Source organism: Oryctolagus cuniculus, chromosome 7 (genome assembly GCF_964237555.1).
Source record: "Oryctolagus cuniculus chromosome 7, mOryCun1.1, whole genome shotgun sequence".
NCBI lineage: Eukaryota > Metazoa > Chordata > Mammalia > Lagomorpha > Leporidae > Oryctolagus > Oryctolagus cuniculus.
In genome coordinates, this window is record NC_091438.1 from 31,966,739 (window position 1) to 31,982,666 (window position 15,928).

Here is a 15,928-nt window from a genome sequence, read left to right on the forward strand (position 1 = left end):
ACCTCTGGAGGATACCAGTCCCCTTCAGCGTATTCCAACATGACAATTTCCTTTCCAAATACAGATTTAGTACAAATTCACTTTTTAATTTCAGATTATTGAGTTCTTCCCATTTAATCTTTTATTTTCATTTTTTTTGGCAAGAACTTTTTAAAAGCTTCATATCTTGATCCAGCTCAAGTACTATAAAAAAAAAGAAGGGTTTTTCTGCTAGAAATTTTATGTAAGATATTTATTTAGCATTCTAGTATGGTTTATAGAAATATTAATCTGGCATTTAGTTTTATATTCCTTGTATTATTATATAAATATGTAATTTATATTACATAAAACACAAATTCCTTATATTATTAAATGAAAATTACATAAAGTTTTACATAGATTTTGTATTACTATTGTCTTCCCTAATGGTGTATAAACTCCTAAGAAGTCTGTATTAGGCTTTTGTTGAATTCCTGAAGTCCAGGGTCTTATACATAGAGGAAAACACAAATATTTACTAGATAGAAGGAAGTGTATATTTATTAAACATAGTAAGCATTAAATAATAGATTTAAAAGGCAGGATCTAATAACTATTGCATTCTATAAAAAAATCAGGCCCAATAGGAGAGGGAGGAGGAAGAAGGGTGGGAGTACAGGGGGGAGGGAGGATGGAGAGGGAAGAATCACTATGTTTTTAGACTTGTATATATGAAATACATGAAGTTTGCATATTTTAAATAAAAGGCTTCTAGGTTAAAAAAAAAAAGAGAAAAAATCAGGCTCATACGTAATTTCAAGTTATGATAATAAATTGTTGTGTACTATCCTCTATCAATTACAGAATCTGGGTTTAGAGTCTTGTCTTGACCACAGGTGGGAGACTTTGGCATGCAATTAAAGGGCAAGCTGCCCCTTCCCTCCACTCCTCACCGCCCACCCTAGAGAACCACTCATGGTCTAGAAAGACAGAGAGCCTTTCTAGTTGCCTGCAAAATGGCTCACAAAACTAGGTAAGCAAAAGGCCTCCGGGGCTCCTGGAGAGCCCAGCCTACAGCCGCCTGGCGCGCAGTCTTCACAAGCACAGGCTGTCGCCCCCTCTTTGCTTTCTTTGCTTCAATAAAGCAACCTGTCTCTGTTGAGGTCGGCCCCGTCTTCTCTTTGTTTTTCCTTTTGAGGGGTATGAAAGGCCAGAATCCTGGGGTTTCCAAACCTGACAGCAATAGCATCATAAAATTTTAGAGTTGATAAGATATTCCGTCTAAAAAGCAGTAGCTCTTGCCTTCTGGCTCCTAGCTTCAGCCATCTGGGGAGTGAACCAATGGATAGATCTCTCTCTCTTTCTCTCTCTCTCTCTCTATAACTCTTTCTTTCTTTTTTTTTTTTAAATTTATTTATGTATTTGAAAGGTAGAGTTAGAGAGAGAGAAGGAGAGACAGAGAGATATTCCATCCTCTGGTTCACTCCCCAAATGGCCGCAAGGACTGGAGCTGGGCTAATCTGAAGCCAGGATCCAGTAGCTTCTTCCCAGTCTCCCATGTGGGTGCGGGGGCCCAAGGACTTAGATAATCTACTGCTGTTTTCCCAGGTGCATCAGCAAGGAGCTGGATTGGAAGTGGAGCAGTTGGGAAATGAACTGGCCCCCATGTGGGATGCCAGCACTGCAGCCGGAGGCTTTACCTGCTATGCCACAGCGCGGGCCCCAACTATTACTTTCAAAATAAGTAAATAAATCTTTTAAGAAACTTAAAAAGCAATAGTTGTTGAATGTTTTTCTATTTGCTTCTTGTTGACTTTGAAATGCTCATAAAAGTTATGGACATTCTCATTGGAAACCTGGGTACACATTTACACACAATGTTCTATGTACAAACCGGTGACTTGTGAACCCCTTAAGGGCTGTTTGTAGGGCCATGGACTATCTCTATGTTGTTCAGTCCCACTTTTCATATAGATAAGACACAGCATTGCTTTACAACAAAGCAGCTTACAGTTTTATATTGGGATCATTTGATTCCTTAATGACTGATTTCTTTAGATCCTCCCTCAGTGAGTAAGACCAAGATCATGTTGCACTGTGTGGGCTACAGAGACTTCTGATATATTAATAGATGAAAATTACTGCACAGTAAATTCATTACCACTTTACTTCTCTCTCGCTATCTCTCAATTTCTCTCCCGGCTCCTTATTTAACTATAGAAGAACATATATCCTCAGGGCTTTATCAACTCACTGATTCTTCTCTTTCCCCACTCTGTAGTGGGAGAACAAAAGCCTCTCTGTGTTATACTTCAGTCAGGCGGAAACGGGTAAGGAAAGAACTCATCTTGTGGTGGATGGAACATTGGCCAGGGAGCCAGGAAAGCTGATGCTGCCTCCTCTTGGCTGCACACTTAATGCAAGCCACTTAGCCTCTGGGCCTATGTTCTCATCTGCAACACAAACGGTGAATTAAAGGACTGCTCAGGCCACATCCAGCTCTGGACTTCCACAAGCTATAGACAAACAAGCAGATAAATATGTAAGGGTTGAGATAGTGATGACAGAGTTCTCTCCTTGATTATTCTGCTTGGAAATATTTACAAAACTAGAAAGCTTTCATTGTAACTATTGAGAAGTACAAGTACCAGAATATCTCACTCTGGGCTCCCTCTAATCTGCACTGGTTCTGCAGCTAAAACTGTTTGTAACAATATCATGTATTAGAAAATTCTTTCGTTAGTGAAGCCTTATGCTACTAGCAGCAGAATGACACTATTTGAATGTGAAAGAACTGTAGTGTGTAACACCTTGATAAAGTTAGAAATGTAGAAATAAACAGGCAGGCCTGTGCCACAGCTCACTAGGCTAATCCTCCACCTGCGGTGCCAGCATCCCGGGTTCTAGTCCTGGTTGGGGCGCTGGATTCTGTCCGGGTTGCTCCTCTTCCAGTCCAGCTGTCTGCTGTGGCCCGGGAGTGCAGTGGAGGATGGCCCAAGTGCTTGGGCTCTGTACCCGCATGGGAGACCAGGAGGAAGCACCTGGCTCCTGGCTTCGGATCGGTACAGTGCGTCGGCTGTAGCGGCCATTTTGGGGGTGAACCAACGGAAGGATGACCTTTTCCTCTGTCTCTCTCTCACTGTCTAACCCTGCCTGCCAAAAAAAAAAAAAAAAAAAAAAAAAGAAATAAACAGGCAAAAATCCAAAAGCATAAAAGTTCTTTGACATGTCATTTTTCAGCTTTACAATGTAACATAAACCCAGCATCCCATTGTAACAGAGCTCTAATTTGATGATTTCTTTTAATGCATTTCTATTCTGTGCTTGGAACCTGTAGGTTGAAGGACATCATAGATTTATTCAGTAAATTCCATTTTCTTGTTCTTCTGAGACTGATTTTACTTTCTTATTTTCTCAGCTGTGTCACTGATATGCCATGTCTCAGCCTATCTTCCAGATTCATTTAGAGGTACAGAATCCCTTTCACTAGATTTTTTGCAAGAAGGGTGCTATCTAAATCTTGAATCTTTTCTCACATTTGCCTTTCTTGTTCTAATGAGTACCATTTCTCTTTCGTAGGTGGGTATTGAATAAAAAGAGATTGTCTTCAAGTTGTAACTGATCATATTACTCCTAACACATTTATAACAACCTTGGTTTTGATGGGCTGGCATTATGGAGCATCAGGTAAAGCCACCACTTGAAATACCAGCATCCCATATGGGTGCCAACTTGTGTCCCAGCTGCTCCACATCTGGTCCAGTTTCCTGCTAACAGCCCATAAAAAGTAGCGGAAGATCACCCAAGTGTTTGGGCCCCTGAACCCATGTGGGAGACCTAAATGAAGTTCCTGTTTGGCCCACCCTTGGCTGTTGTGGCCATCTGGGGAGTGTACCAGCGGATGGAAGATCTCTGTCATTCCTTCTCTCTATGTATATCTGACTTTCAAATAAATAAATACGGCTTTAAAAAAAACCTTTGTTTTGAATATATAAAACACAACACAACTAACCTTAATTAAGTAAGAGGAGAAGTAGTAGAATTTGACTCTGAAGTCCTCTGTGTCACAGAGAAATGCGCCATAGAAACTCTACCATCCAGAGAGAGGGCAAGTGACTGTGTGGTTACCTGGGCTGTCTCCTCCAAGAGATTGACCTTTGGGTGGTGTACAAAGACCCTTTGCCTTTCTTCCCTCCAGGGATAACTTTCTTAACTGGACTCTGGTATAGAGTTAGCCTCTTGTCAACATTTAAAAATGTAGTCATTATTGCTTATTTCATGTATGAAGAAGGAGTACAGGTGCACATTAAGGAAAATAATCTGCTATAAATTAAGCATCCAATCTCACTGGGAATTTTCAAAGGAACATTGAATTTGACAGTGAAAATTTACTTGGCAATTGTGGCCATCCCTGCTTGCTATCCTGATTTCGTCTCTCTGGCCCCAGTTCACCACTACCTTCTCATTTAGGAAAAGTCTTTCTCAAGGTCACCTGCTTGGCACCCTTCTCTGTGCTATCACTATTCCTGGAAGTTACTGGAGCCTTCTCTGCGAGCAGTAGCTCAGGGGCTCAAGGGCTGACTGCAGAATCGTCTCTCACCGATCACTCCCCCTGGCCACCTGCCCCAGCCTCCGAGAATGGGGCTGGTCTGCACCCCTTGAGAAGCAAGGGCGGTTGACTGACGGTTCTCAGTAAAGCTAAGAGCAGGGAGGATGAAGGCATCTTTACAGGATGGCAATGCCATTTGTTTCCTTAAGAGGAACCTCAGCAGTGTCGCCAAAGTGGAAAACGAATAAGCAGCTTTCACAGCTGTACCCTCCTTAGAAACCAAGGAGAGAAGATGACCCCAGTCCTCTGGTCACTGTATTATCACTGTAATGTGTTTGATCAAGGGGACTATGACCTAAGGAATAAACCTCAGAGCCAAAGGAAAGTTTTCTTGGAGGACTTATGCCACAGATTCCTATAAAGAATTCATAGGTTTTAAATGATCATTGGTATCTGGGGATGCAGAAACAATTATTAGTACTCAGCAGGCAACACCACTAACTGAAGAAAAATTTTAATTGGTCTATGTGAGGGCACTTGAATCTATGGAATTAAAGTTCTATAGGCTTTTGTGTAAATGAGATGCTCAGTCCCATAGAGAGTTTTGTGAGTTGGTTTCAGGGACCAATCTACTTTTATCAAGACTCTGAAGCTTTGCTGATGAGAGCATCAATCATGAAGATGCAATAAGGTAAAGACAAACTGATTAGTAAACACATCAGTCTTGTAGTTCTTGGATAGCTACATTATCCTAGTTTCATTCATTCATTCACTAAATATATGTTATATATAAAATATATATACACATACAAGATATACATGAGTATATATTATATATTCAAATAACATATAATAAAGAATAATATGCAATATGCATGTTTAAATAGATTATTTAAAAGTATTTATTTATTTATCTGAAAGGCAGAGAGAGAGAGAGAGAGGTCTTCCATCCACTGATCTGTTTCCTAAAGGCCTGCAATAGTCAGGGTTGGGCCAGGCTGAAGCCAGGGGCCCAGACGTCAAACCGGGTCTCCCACATGGGTGGCAAGGACTCAAGTCCTGAGCCATGACTGCTGCCTTCCAAAGTATATATTAACAGGAAGCTGGCACTGTCTTAACTGCTGCACCAAGTGCCTGCTCCGCAATAGACTACTTTAAGAGCAGTTTTAGAGTCACAGCAAAACTGGGCAGAAGGTACAGAAGTTTCCCATTTGCATTTTACCCTCACACACGAATAGTCTCCCCCTTTATCAATATTCTCCACTGGGGTGGTACATTTCTTACAACTGATGAACCTCTACTGACACAACATTATCACTCCAAATCCATAGTTTACATTAGGGTTCACTTAGGGGTACATTTCATGGGTTTAGACAACTTTATGACTACATGTATTTAGTGTTAGAGTAGAAATACCCTAAAAGTCATTTGTGCTGCACCTGTTCACTCCTCCATGTCCCCAGTAAAAACCATTGATTTTTTTTTTTTTTTTACTGCCTTCACAGTTCTGCCTTTTCTAGAAGGTCTTACAGTTGGAAACCTAATCATATATAACCTTTCAAGATTGTCCCTTTCAATAGATCCCATTATCAGAGCACAGGTTGTGGCTGTTCTGCTTCCCATCCAGCTCCCTGCTATTGCATCAGGGAAGGCAACAGAGGATGCCCCAAGTGCCTGGGTCCCTGCACCCAAGAGGGAGACCTGGATGGAGCTCCTGGCTCCTGGCTTCAGCCTGGCCCAGCCCTGACTTTTGCAGTCACTTGGGGATTGAACCAACAGGTGGAAGATCTCTTTCTGTCTCTCCCTCTCTGTCTAATTTTCAAATTAAAAAAAAAAAAAGAAAAAAGAAATTGTCTCCTTTTGTTGGATAATTTGCATTTAAGTTTTTAATATTTTAGTGGCTCATTTCTTTTTAGTGTTGGATAATAATCCATTGTTTGGTTGTATCACAGTCCATTTAATTGTTCACCTACTGAAGAACATCTTGGTTGCTTTCCAATTTTGGTGACTATGAATTAAGCTGCTTTAAATACCCTGTGGCAGGCTTGTGTGTGGGCATGCTTTTAGCTCCTTGGGGTAAATACCAAGGAGTACAAATGTTGGATTGTGTGGTTAAAAGTGTTTAGTTTTGTAAGATGCTGTCAAACTGTCTTTCAAAGTAGCATACCGTTTTGCGTACACACCAACAATGAATGAGCGAGTTCCTGTGTTGCTCCATTTGGTGCTATTAGTGTTCCAGATTTTGGCTTTTCTAATAGGTGTGCTATTATAATAGGTGTGCTGTTGTAGAATCTCATTGTTGTTTTAATTTGCATTTCCCAAATGACATAGGATGTAGAATACCTTTTCATATGCTTATTTGTCATCTCCATTAAAAAAAAGATTTATTTATTTATTTGAAAATCAGAGTTACAAAGAAAGAGAAGGAGAGGCAGAAAGAGAGAGGTCTTCCATCCGCTGGTTCACTCCTCAAATGGCTGCAACGGCTGGAGCTACAACAATCCAAAGCCAGGAGCCAGGAGCTACTTCCGGGTCTCTCACGTGGGTGCAGAGGCCCAAGGACTTGGGCCATCTTCTATTGCTTTTCCAGGCCATAGCAGAGAGCTGGATCAGAAGTGGAACAGCTGGGACTCTAAGTGGTGCCTATATGGGATGCTGGCACTGCAGGTGGTGGCTTTACCCACTACGCCACAGTGTTGGCCCCCATTTTTTCTTTAGTGTGGTGTCTGTTAAGGTCTTTGCCCCATTTTAAAAATTGGGTTGCTTTCTTATTGTGGAGTTTTAGTTCCTTGTCGATTTTGGATAATAGTCCTTATCAGTTATGTCTTGCAAATATTTTTGCTATACTGTGATTTGCCTTCTTCTCTTGACAGCATTTTTCTCAGAGCAAACATTTTTAGTTTCAATGAAGTCCAGCTTATAAGTCTTTTCTTTCATGTATTGTGCTTTGGTGTCATAGCTATACAATCATTGTCAAATCCAAGGTCATCTAAATTTTCTCCTCTGTCTAGGGGTTTTATAGTTCTGGATCTTACATTTAGGTCTTTGTTCAATTTTGAGTTAAGTTTTTTGAAAGATGTAAGGTGTGTGTCTATATATATTTTTCACACAGATGTTCAGTTTTTCCAACATCCTTTGTTGAAAGATTATCTTTGCTCCATTGTATTGCCTTATGTCCTTTGTCAAAGATCAATTGACTACATTCATGTGGATTTATTTCTGGATCCTCTATTCTGTTACATTGACCTATTTGTCTGTTTTTTTCACCACTGTCACTCTGTCTTGTTAACCATAGCTTGTAGTATTCTTAAAGTTAGAGGGTCTCAGTCCTGCAACTTTTTCTCTTTCAATATTCTGTTGGCTGTCCTGGGTCTTTGGTTTCTTCATATAAACAGAATCAGCTTGCCCATATCTACAAAACAACTTTCGGGGATTTTCATTGGGATTACATTGAGTATATAAATCAAGTTAAAAAACTTATGGGGACTGGTACTGTGGTGTAGTAGGTAAAGCTGCTGCCTGCAGTGCTGGCATCCCATATAGGTGCTGATTTGAGTCCCAGCTGCTCCACTTCTGATCCAGCTCTCTGCTATGGCCTGGGAAAGCAGTAGAAGATGGTCCAAGTGCTCGGGCCCCTGCACCTGCATAGGGGACCTGGAGAAGCTTCTGGCTTCAGATCAGCCCAGCTCCAGCCACTGGGAAGTGAACCAGTGGAGAAAAGACCTCTGTCTCTGTCACTCTCTCTCTCTGTCTGTAACTGCCTCTCAAGTAAATAAATAAATCTTTAAAAAAATGAAGAAGAAATTATACCTTGGCAACATTGAGCTTTCCCATTCATAAAAATGGAATATCTTACTTCTTATTCAGTTCTTTAATTTTTTTCACCAGTCTGTAGTTTTCCTCAGATAGATCTTATATCTAAATATTTTATTTTGGATATACTAATATAATAGTACCCTATTTTAAATTCTTTTTTTTTTTTTTTTTGACAGGCAGAGTGGATAGTGAGAGAGACAGAGAGAAAGGTCTTCCTTTGCCATTGGTTCACCCTCCAATGGCCACCACGGCTGGCGTGCTGCGGCGGGCGCACCGCTCTGATCCGAAGGCAGGAGCCAGGTGCTTCTCCTGGTCTCCCATGGGGTGCAGGGCCCAAGCACTTGGGCCATCCTCCACTGCACTCCCTGGCCACAGCAGAGAGCTGGCCTGGAAGAGGGGCAACCGGGACAGAATTTGGTACCCTGACCGGGACTAGAACCCGGTGTGCAGGAGCCACTAGGTGGAGGATTAGCCTATTGAGCCACGGCGCCGGCTAAATTTTAAATTCTGTTTGTTCAGTGCTGGTATATAGCAAATCCATCGATTGTTATAATTAACCTTACATTCTGCTACCTTTCTATAATCAATTATCAGTTCTAAGAGTTTTTGTTCATTCTTTCAAGTTTTATGCATTGACAATCATGTCATCTGTGAACAAAAGCACTTTTATTTCTTCCTTCCCAATCAATATAGCTATTAGTTCCTTTTATCATCTTACTGCATTAATTATGCCTTCTATTACAAAGCTGAGAAGGAATGGTGAGAAGAGATGTCCTTGTCTTGTTCTTTGTTTGGTGAGAAAGCTTCTAGTTTATATCGTTTAAGTATGATGCTAGTTGGAATTTCTTGATAGATATTCTTTACATTGAAGAAGTTCCTCTCTATTTTTAGCTCATTGAGAATTTTATCATGAATAGGTATTAGGTTTTATTCAATTTTTTTGTATATACTGATATCATCATGTGATTTTTCTTTAGACTGTCGATATGTTGATGACATTAATTGATATTCAAATGTTGAGTCAGCCTTGTATAACTAGGCAACAAATATTTTGGGGATGAGCATTTTATTGTCAACATTTTACCTGGCAATGAGGTAAGAATTAATGTTTTTATAATTTTTGTTAGCATCTCAGAGAGTTGGAATCACACATGAAACAAATGGACTACTGCTCAAAGTCGTAGGTGAAGACCCAAGTGTTAGTTCATGGCGGTCTTTTCCCATGCTGGTAGAGTCCTGTGCACACAGGTGCCCAACAACTACTGCCAGTGAACTGCTTCCTTAGGAACTACGTTTCTCAATATTTCACTTGTGGTGTGTAAGAGAGACATAAAACTGACATGACAACATCTCAATACTCTGCTCACTATTAACATGCACACAACAATCAATCAGCTCTCCATCACCATATATGAAAACTAAATCTTGAGTTTGGAGCATGCATTAAGATAGATTCTAGAACTATTCATACTCTTATCTCCTTTAAGTTGCCTGAGGAGGTCAGATTGTCTTGTTTTTGCAGGGGCTGCCCCTTTGTACATTCTAGATTCATTTAGTCATGGTGAGTGTTGGAATTAGCATCTACAAGGGTTAAGAGAACTTCAGAATTGCGTGACCACCTGGCGCCTGAGATTTTTCAGAGCAATTCTTGGATATTTGATTTTTTTTGGTCCCTGGTTTAGTCACGTTTTTTAGTTTATCTTGTGACAATTTTGACATTTATAGTTAGTCAGGAAAGTACCATATTTATTTACTGGAAAAGAAAAACGTGGGCACAGCAGTACATTCATTGCCTTTGCTCAGGTTTCACATACTCTAGGGATACCAGCTGATGGCAAAGATAATGTTGGAAATTTTAATAAATCAGGTTCCTGTCGTGGCTAAGATCTCTTCTAGCAGTTCCTCAGAAAAAAAGAAAAAGACGTCTGTCCAGCATCTCCACCTAGTACTATTAGTATGGTGAATTCTCTTACCTAGAAGTACAGTGATCATTTTTAACTGAAAAGAATATAAAACCCCGCACACCATTGAAGGTCAAGGCCTCATCCCTAACGTCACACTGAGATTCTTCCAGGAACTCCTCTTCCATTTCCATTCAAATTTTCCAGGCAAGGTCACACCACCAGTACTGTAACCCTGGGATATGAATCTCAAGTGTGATATTTTTGATGTGATTTTCTCTACATTAACCCATATGCTTAGGGCATAGCCTTCATCACAAGTTCTTATGGCAGAATTTCAAAGAAATATGTGAATTACTTGTTCTTGAGAAAACAGAGGTCGTGATTGCCATGGGTTGCAACTATGTCTTATTCTCTATTGCAGTGCCCTTTGAGGTCCAACATATAAGAAGCCTTTCAATTCTGGCTGTTACAGTAGATGTGGGTCTTCATCCTCATCATTAACATTACTATTGTCTGTTTTATGTCATACCCTCTAATCGACATTAGATGTACTAGTAGGGTAAGGTTTTATAAGGCTAACAAAAGTTGGTCATGTCTTATGTATAAATTCTGACAGTGGGATTTTTACTTATGAGATGTGAGGGTTAATAAAAAAGTTATACCTGCTATGCGAATAAAGGAAACATTCAAGCTACTATGCAGATTTTCTTTTTAAATGGGAGGTTTAGAAAGAATAACTAATTTAACAAAGTCATTCTCGATACATATTGAAGCAGGTAAAAGACACCATGCCCAGAGCTCTTTCTAATATATGTTACTTAAGCTTGTTTTCTAAATTCATATTAAATTCATGTTTGGGGTATGGGCACATGGGAAGTCTTTTCTTTCTTGGCATAAGAAACAAAACTTTGGGGCCAGCACTGTGGCATAATAGGTAAAGCCGCCGCCTGCAGTGCCAGCATCCCATATGGGCGCCAGTTCGAGTCCCAGCTGTTCCACTTCTGATCCAGCTCTCTGCTATGGCCTGGGAAAGCAGTAGAAGATGGCCCAAGTCCTGGGCCCCTGCACCCAACTGGGAGACCAGGAAGAAGCTCCTGGCTCCTGGGTTCAGATCAGCGCAGCTCTAGCCGTTCAGCCATCTGGGGAGTGAACCAGCGGATGGAAGACCTCTCTTTCTCCCTGCCTCTGCCTCTGCCTCTCAGGAACTCTGCCTTTCAAATAAAATAGATAAATATTTTTTAAAAAAGAAACAAAACTTTATATTCTCACAGTTTGGGAAGCTAGAAGTCTGAAATCAAGTGTCATTAGGGCTTGTTGCTTCTGCGGGCCTTGGAGCAGAATCTGACACAAGCCTCTCTCTTTGATTAGCAGGTCACCTCCTTTCTCTTCCCATTGTCTGTGTGTTTAAAATGCCTTTTCTTATGAGTACATCAGTCATGTTGCATTGAGACCCAACCTAATTTCCCCATCTTTAATTAAAGATTTTAATATATTAATGCATAAGAGTAGTTGCATACCCGTTTGATCTTTCCTGTAGCTGTTCTTATGCTTTTTTGCTCTCAATTTCACTACAATTAATAGTAATAATTTATTGATAACAAAAGTGATAAATTTAAAAATAAACAGTGTACTTGGTAGGCAACTGGCATAGCAGTTCAGACCTTGCTTGGGAGCCCACAATCCATATTAGAGTGTCTGAGTTTGAGTCTTAGCTCCACTTGTGATTCCAGCTTCCTGCTCATACGCGTCCTTGTAGGCAGTGGGTGATGCTCGAGTAGTTACACCCCTCCCATCCACATGAGAGACCTGGATTGACTTCCTGACTCCTGGCTTCAGCCTGGCACAACCCCAGCTGCTGAGGGCATTTGGGGAGTGAACTAGCAGATTGATGATCTCTCTCTCTCTTTCTCTCTCTCTGTTTTTTAAATAAAGGAAAAAAATAGGATACTAATCAAGAAAACAGTGACTTTGAAAATAGAAAAAAACTAGATTTATAATATGAAAACATGATTCTTTTTTTAAAAAGATATTTATTTATTTGAATGGCAGAGCTACAGAGAGGGCAGAGGCAAAGAGAGAGAGAGAGAGAGGGAGAGAGAGGGAGAGAGAGACAGGTCTTCAATATACTGGTTCACTCCCCAAATGGCCACAGCCGGAGCTGAGCTGATCCAAAACCAGGAGCCAGGAACTTCTTCTGGGTCTCCCACATGGGTGCAGGGGCCCAAGGACTTGGGTCATCTTCTACTGCTTTTCCAGGCCATAGCAGAGAGCTGGATCGGAAGTGGAGCAGCTGGGACTCGAACCGCAGCTGTATGGGATGCTGGCACTGCAGGCAGTGGCTTTCTCCACTACGCCACAGCCCTGGCCCCGTGAAGACACGATTCTTAAAAATAACAGCGACAACAGAACTTTTAGAGAGTGCTGGGTGTCATGGTATCACTGACTAGTCTTTCCTGTGTTGTCTATATATCCACAACTTGGAAACAGACAGGAGGGAACTGGAATTGGGGAGAAATTGTGCATGCCATGCTTTAAGAAGGGATTATTATGGTTTTGTTAAGTTTGAGTACACAATCGACCTGGGCTTGAAACATAGCCTTGTCAAAGGATCTCATGGGGCTGCACAAGGACATTTCCTAAATAATTAGAGGCCAGAGAAGATTTTTGCTTTTTTAAAAATGCAAGTGCAGGCTCTGAAGGCCATGACTCCTAAAAGGATCACTTTTATCTCACCTTCATCATAGCCATTCTATGCACAAATTCAGACCATAATAAATGCACATTACATTAAAATATAATAACAACAGGCATTGCTTATGACCAAGCCCTCTTGCTCATCCACTATCTGAATTCCTTTGGCTAAAACCCAAGGTAGTCTACATTATACTACGTTCTTTAACAAATAAACATTTTCAGCCACAGATATTTGCATTTTGTCTGATTTCTACCAAATGTGTTTCTCCTTGTTTTGTATTTTGATTAAAATTTTGAGTGCTTCTAAATCAAAAGAAGTTCAATACTGTGATCCTAGATGTTACTTATTTTCTAATATCTTTACAGAGCTTTAGAGTAGAAAAGTCATCTACAGGCACAGAATTCGTTCAATGAATATAGCATTACTGGTTGATTCTGAATTAATATTTGATAGTGCCCTTTGACATCAGAAACAAATGCTCCCGTGGATCCTTTAAGCAATTCTCTTATCTGTGCTATAGACATAATTGGAAGCCTGCTGAACGTGGACAGGCTACATCTTAGCTTCAGTGAAACAGAGATGTTTTTAGACAGGCCAGAGGGGCTATGTTTGATCTTCAATGTCAATATCTTTCTTTTATTGGTTTTTGAATAAGAAATGCAGCTGCACAATTTTAAATTTTAAAATTTTAAAATCATAGAGAACAGTTAAGATTTCCCTTCCACCTCCATCACAAAAATATTTAATATTCCTTTTTGAAAACTTCAAACAGTTCCATTTCCTGGTTATCCTTTTAGAGATATTTTCTTAATATGCAAATATACTTTCATATCCTTTTAATACATAATATTATTATTGTTTTATGTTTTTGGCAACTTTTTTAAAAAATTTATTTGAAAGTCAGAGTTACACAGAGGGAGAAGAGAAGGCAGAGAGAGAGGCCTTCCATCTGCTGGTTCACTCACCAATTGGCCGCAACAGCCGGAGCTGTGCAGATCTGAAGCCAGGAGCCAGAAGCCAGGAGCTTCTTCTGGGTCTCCCACGTGGATGCAGGGGCCTAAGGACTTCGGCCCTCTTTCTACTGCTTTCCCAGGCCATAGCAGAGAGCTGGAGCGGAAGTGGAGCAGCCGGGACTTGAACCGGCACCCATATGGGATGCTAGCATTGCAGGCGGCGGCTTTACTCCCTATGCCACAGCGCCGGCCTCTGGCCACACTTTTAAGCTTTCATTTTAATTTCCCCATGCTTGGTATCATGTCAAGTCCTATTGAGTAACTGAGAAACCCAGGAAATGCATAAGAGAAACCTAGGAAAATGGCCTACTAAACCTTTGATAACTCATATTCATATTCCTGAAAAAGAAATGTATCCTCTTAAAAATTTTGGGACTGCTATAAATCATCTTTGATGAAAGCAGTGTGACACATTGATATGCTAATCAGATAAGTAAAGTTGTATGATATTTGCATGATAACTTAGCCATTATTTAGTTGTGGCTGACCTTGTTTTTATATTATCTGTGTTGTTAATCAAAGTTCACACTCCACAGCAGAAAACCAATGTGTAAGTTTCACTCACTCAAGGTCAAAGATGAATCAGGAACCTATGTTCTTTCCACTACAAAATTAACTTATTTATGTATTTCACACATGAAAGTGAATTTTCAATCTGTAAACCTTAAACTCATTAAAAGTTATAATGGAAATTTCAAAAATACAAAACTGAATTTAAATTTATAGTTATAATCACCTTGAAATGGTTTATAAAAATGGAGTTAGCATGTTATGCTGTTTTCATTTCTTTAGTATAAATACAGGTATCAAAACAATCCTGTGTACTTTATTCTGAAGGGAGGAGAGAGCTTCCACTTTGCCTATGGCCTTGTCCAAATACTGAAGGAGTTTGTGAATCCAAAAGGCTTCCATAGCCTAGGCAGCTCATGTCAAAAGCCTCGGTGATCACTTACATCATACATAAGAGTGTTAATTGTTAAATAAACAACAAGAGTCACTGTACACTAACTTCCCATGTAGGACTTCAGTCCTCAAAGAGTTGTATTATGAGACTTAATATTAAATCTTGTTCTCAAATAATTACTTTGTTTTAGTGTATTAAGTGGGGGATATTCTTATGTCTCATAAATTATAGTTAAGTGCTCGCAAAAGATGTATCATTCTTGGATTCCTCTTTAAAGATAATTAAGTTTCTTAAAAAAAAAAAAGAAAATTACCTTCAATATGCAATGGCTTTGAACAGCCCTTGTCTGGACTGTTGAGGAACAGTTTTTGTTCTTGTTTTTTGTTTTTAGTTTTTTCTTTGCCTTTTTTCCTTTCTTTTTTTTTTTTCTTTTTCGTTTTCTTCCTCATATAAAGTATTGAACTCTTTACCTAGAACAGAGTTAACCTTCTAAATATGAAGTTAAATGAAAATAGATCTTAGTGAAAAACAAGACTGGGAACAGGATAGGGAAGAGGATGAGGGGTGGGAGTGTGGGTGGGAGGGTGGGTACGGTGGGAAGAATTACTATGTTCCTAAAGTTGTATTTATGAAATGCTTGCAAATAAATAAAAAAGGGAAAAAAAAACAAGACAAAAGATAAAAAGAGCAATCCTGAACATATTTTTATACTGTAGTCACTACCCAAACCACTTCAAATTTAACACAATTGGTGACAACATTCATTGTACTTGCTATTTTAAACAATTCAACTGCACCTCTTTCCTGAAGCAAGATGGGTAAAGCATACCATTTCTGTTTGTCCTTCCTGGGATTTTTACTTTTTCAGAAACACACGTTTCCACTGCCATGGAACATGTCTCATTATGCTTGCATCTTGTAAACCCAAATCTTATTTGGAGCATTCCAGGTTTATGTTTAGATTACAGTGCCTCAACAAGAGAGAGAAAGGTTGTGCATTTTTCCTCCTGGTATCTGAAAACATAACGAGTGCACATACATTAAATATATTCTTATAGATGTCCAGGTCATGTATCCAGTTGGAAT